This window comes from Aedes aegypti, chromosome 2, assembly GCF_002204515.2.
Source record: "Aedes aegypti strain LVP_AGWG chromosome 2, AaegL5.0 Primary Assembly, whole genome shotgun sequence".
Taxonomy (NCBI): Eukaryota; Metazoa; Arthropoda; class Insecta; order Diptera; family Culicidae; genus Aedes; species Aedes aegypti.
In genome coordinates, this window is record NC_035108.1 from 404,853,124 (window position 1) to 404,858,384 (window position 5,261).

Sequence of the window (5,261 nt, forward strand, 5' to 3'; positions counted from 1 at the left end):
TTGCCGTGTTGACGTTTCGGAGTTTGTTTTGTTCTTACTTTCAGTTCTCAATCAGGGGTTGAAACGAAATTTCAAGGTTATTAGTGGGGTGTGACTGAAATGAAAACTGGGAATGGAGAACCAGGGGGGTATACGCAACGAGGAAGGTCTACCGTTCATGTTTTGTGAGTGTTTCGGGTTAAAGTCCCTCTCAAACAACAACAACAACAACATCACAACGCTGCTAGACATCCCGTTGTTGGAGTGTTGAAAAGCATCAGCGTTCACTGCTTGGCTTGGCCTGCGTTTTCGACCTGTGCTGTTTGGCTGGCACGCATGAGAGATGATTATTCGGCGAGCTTTGTTCGTAGTTGACAGTCATATACCCACCTTGTGGAGAACATCATCGTAGCACGCAGTTGAGAAGAAATGTCATTTCAAAGGGGGCTTTCTGTAGGAAATTCTTGACACATTCAGTCAAGGAATTCCTCTACTTTTCCTGAGCGAAACAGTATATTGTGCTCTGCAAGATAAATCCACGTAATGCGATTATCTGGAAATGTCGATATACCGTCGCAGTGATAATAAAAATCACCAAATGTTTCAGATTTAGTAAATTTGAAACATTTGCGTCCTTGAAGAATGAAAAAATCCAAGCCTACACTAGAAAAATTCCTCATATCGTTGGTATTTGTTTCACACATAGTAATTTGCAATTTGTGTCGAAACATGTTGATTATGTGTGAGACAAATAATTTGAGTTCATTCAGAATATATTAAAACTATGTGTCAGTCCACATGGTAATCATTTTTGAAAACCATGAGTTTCATAAAGATAATATATGAATAAAATTATTGATTCTAGCTCGGATTAGCTCAGGATTAATTTGCATTCAAAACTCTTAATCACATATAACAATGAAATATGGTAGTTGTTTATTGCTCTTTCAATCACGCTACTTATAAAATCATCCAAAAATTACATTTTTACTATGGTCCAGCATGTACCAATGAAGAAACCGGGAGATTTTCTGGTGTTGCGGAACTGGATGAATAAGGGAATGGTGGCCGCTGTTCAGGGGTGGTTTAGCTGCCTGCCTTCCTTGGAGTTTCGTAGCGGGAAAATCTTCAATCGCGATGCGCTCCGTCTTCGCCAGATATGCAGCCATTATAGATGAGGAGTTTGTGGTTTCGGCGTGGTTTCCGATGATTCGGAATCGCAGTACACAAGCTTCCTTTGGTTCCACCTTCTCGGAATAAAACTGTAAAAAAATAATAATTCAATAAGTTCAGCTTAAGTTTCCAATTAATATTAAAAAAAAACTCACCAATCTACTTGCTGAAAACTGCAGTTGAAAGTCTACAGATTTAGGTTTACAAAATGGTTGATCTGCTCCTAATCTGTTTTTGTCGTTTTCGTTGTTGATGTTCACGAGTTCATTTTCCATATACGCGTTATGTGTGAAACCACATAGATTTTTGCTATGTGGATTCACACATATTTTTGATTCACAACACCAAGGTTCATTCAATCTCATTTAAATAAATTCAATGTGTGAGATAGGATCTAATATTGATGTGTCGATACACATGTAGAAAATTATTACAATTTTTGCAGTGTACTTGAATTTTGACATTGCGATTAAATTGCGCGCATATCTTCTGCGCGTTACCGCCGCCGCTGGATGTGGATTTAAAATGAGCGCCGCAATATAATATATTTTGTCAGTTATGATATTGCGGCGCTCATTTTAAATCCACATCCAGCGGCGGCGGTAACGCGCAGAAGATATGCGCGCAATTTAATCGCAATGTCAAAATTCAAGTAGGCTTGGATTTTTTCATTCTTCAAGGACGCAAATGTTTCAAATTTACTAAATCTGAAACATTTGGTGATTTTTATTATCACTGCGACGGTATATCGACATTTCCAGATAATCGCATTACGTGGATTTATCTTGCAGAGCACAATAAATGATTAAATAATATATCATAAAGCAACTCAAAAAAGTTGGGGCCCATTCACAAATTTCATAACGATGAAGGGGGTGGGTGGGTGTCCTTAAGATGTTACAGCTCATACACAATTCGAAAAATATTCATACACAATCTTCTTCTTGGCATTAACGTCCTCGATGGGACAGTGCCTGCTTCTCAGCATAGACACCGACACGTTAATGCTTCCAATGGACGATTTGCCCTTTGAAGGAAGTACCACACTAGACTAGCATGCAACGCCCAGTGGCACAATAGGGTCCTAAAGACCTGTCCCGATTTTAATGCCAAACGCTTAAGTTTAGGCTTAAAACACATGTTTACTCAATTTTTTAATGTTTTTCTTTAGTTTAAGTCCAAAAAACATTTTTTTTTATTTTGTCACGTTCCTTGGCTTAAACTCAAATTTTGGGTGTATTTTGCTTTCCGTGTCCCTTCCAAAATGTCAGATAGGAACAACCCCGGTGTTAAAACTGAAAGCTCTATGATGTTTTTGTCGACTAAGCGAACGTCAAACATGATCAAAAGTGTCAAGGTTCATTTATGGTCCCAATTTTTAAAATAAAGTTTCAATATGATATAGCCGTTATTTGAGCGGGAAAAATTTCTAAAATAGTTGCAGTAACATGTCTTTCGTGTCATTAAATAAAAACAAGATTTCATTAAACATTTTAGGACTTAATTGAAATACATTTCTGACGAAAATTTTTCCGGACTGAAGCGGGAATCGAACACACACTCCTTGACTCAATGCGGCTAAATGCTTGGGAACACTAACCACACGGCCACGAAGCCCACAAGTGTTCTTATGAGCACTTCCACAGTTATTAACTGAGAGCTTTCTATGCCAAAGTTGCCATTTTTGCATTCGTATATCGTGTGGCAGGTATCAAGGTATTCAAGAGGGAGGTAATCTAATATGTCAGATTTACCACAGACAAATAGACGTCACACTCTCACTGATGTCCATCGACCACCTTTTTAACGGCCGATTCAAATATATGATAGGTGGAGAATCCACCACCCGCAGCGCTCCCATAATTTTTGTTCGCGTTGACTATGATTTTGATCGAGATTTGTTCTATGTGTTACGTCAGTTTGTCTGTGGTTCGCTTATCAGGCACATAGCTTGACCAGTTTTCGGTTTCATTTCACTAAATCACTTCATAACTCACGGATTATCAAGCGCAAAATACGTATTGAATGTTCCTTTAGACTCATAGGGTACCGTTTGTGAAAACGTAGATCTTCAAATGGTGTACTTAATTACACAATATGAAATATACTTTAACTTTTTATTATTTGTCGGCCGAGTTACTTAAAAGCACGTTTACTCCGGCAGCGTACTTCAACACTTCTGTTCTATCGATACCGTTTTCCAACTCGTCCCTTATGATTACACTGATAAAAATACACTGATAGGCAAAATAAAGTGCCCACCTTACCAGTTTTCGAATTTCTCTCATTTATTTGGTTCACATTAAAGTTAACACACTTAAATCTTTTTTGATATTTTATTTTTGATATTATTTTAAAGTTGCACTTACGAAAATTTGATAAAAAAAAGAATTTTACTGAAAGAAAAAGAAAATCAATTTGTATTGGAAAAAAATAGTGACAAAATAAAGTACCCACTTCCTTCTTGGCCCCAGAAAAGATGATTTAAGAAAAATAAAAAGCATTTTAATAGTTAATGTGTCCTCCTTTGACCTTAAGGACTTGCTGGAGGCGCTTCGGCATGCTTTTCACCAGGTTTTGTAGGTGTTGTGGTTCTAGTTCTTCCCAGGCGCGCTTCAAGGCTTCAAAATAATTATTTTTGTTGGTAACACCAGTTTTGTCAACCCTGGCATCGAGAATCGCCCACAAATTCTCGATGGGGTTGAGGTCTGAGCTTTGTGGAGGCCATTCCAGCGGTTTAATCCGACAAGATCGGAAGAAAGACTTGGTCTTCTTGGCAGTATGCTTCGGGTCGTTGTTCTAGAGAAATATGAAATTCTCGATGTCAGGGTTGACAAAACTGGTGTTACCAACAAAAATAATTATTTTGAAGCCTTGGAGCGCGCCTGGGAAGAACTAGAACCACAAAACCTGGTGAAAAGCATGCCGAAGCGCCTACAGCAAGTCCTTAAGGCCAAAAGAGGACACATTAACTATAAAATTGCTTTTTATTTTTCTTAAATCATCTTTTCTGGGGCCAAGAACGAAGTGGGCACTTTATTTTGTCACTATTTTTTTTTCATTACAAATTGATTTTCTTTTTCTTTGAGTAAAATTCTTTTTTTTTATCGAAATTTCGTAAGTGCAACTTTAAAATAATATCAAAAATAAAATATCAAAAAATATTTAAGTGTGTTAACTTTAATGTGAACCAAATCAATGAGAGAAATTTGAAAACTGGTAAGATGGGCTCTTTATTTTGCCTATCAGTGTATAATCATGAAACTCAGATGCCACATTCTCCCTTTACTTATTATTAGATTCTACTGTTTTAAAATAGTCTTGCAAATACCTGTGAACCCTGTGCTCTCTGCGTTCTCTAGAATTTATCACCCGATTAGATGGTGACAAGTTTCCAGTTGCCACAGTTGATGTTTCTTCACCTGTCGTGCTTTCTGCGTAAGGCTCTGTATCTTCGCTGATTCGTTTTAAATGTGCTACATTCCTGTGATACGTCCGGCCTGTTTCCATTGACTTCAGTTCAACCTCCGTACCTGATCTCTTGAGTATCTGGAATCGTTCGTGGCCAAAATTTCCGGAAAGTTTATCCCGCAGTACACGTCCAAAAATCAAGGGTTTGTTCACAAATTTCATAACGCCAAAAATGGCCATTTTTGACACCCACCCACCCCCTTGTAACGCTTTTTATATGAGTGTTCAACAAATTTTGTATGAGCTGTAACACGCCAAGGACACCCACCCACCCCCTTCAGCATAATGAAATTTGTGAATGGCCCCATATATTCTTTTTCTCTGGAGAACACCGCTTATCCTTCTGAGCGAATGCGCTAAGGGTTCATTCAAATATTACGTAACGCTAAATTTGTCACATATAGACCCCCTCCCACCCCCACGTAACAGCTTTTGTATGGAAAATTTTAAATTCTTGTATGGACCGTAACACTATGTCAGACCGCCTCCCTCTCCCTGTTGCGTTACGTAATATTTGAACGAACCCTAACAATCCAACGTTCCTATCCATCTATAGTGGTTATCACGCCCAATGGTATGGGTGCCCTAGTGTAGAAGTAGTTGTGAACCTTAGAGGAAAACAATATGCACTCTGTCTC

The 5,261-nt window shown here is 38.2% G+C and overlaps 1 long non-coding RNA gene across 1 annotated transcript; it reads right to left on the reverse strand.

Moving 5' to 3' along the window:
• Positions 1-881: 881 nt before the first annotated feature.
• Positions 882-1,595, reverse strand: LOC110676006. The gene is made up of 2 exons (XR_002499992.1): positions 1,308-1,595; positions 882-1,241 (listed from the first exon to the last, which is right to left on the reverse strand). It is a non-coding gene; the product is annotated as an uncharacterized LOC110676006 (long non-coding RNA).
• Positions 1,596-5,261: the final 3,666 nt, after the last annotated feature.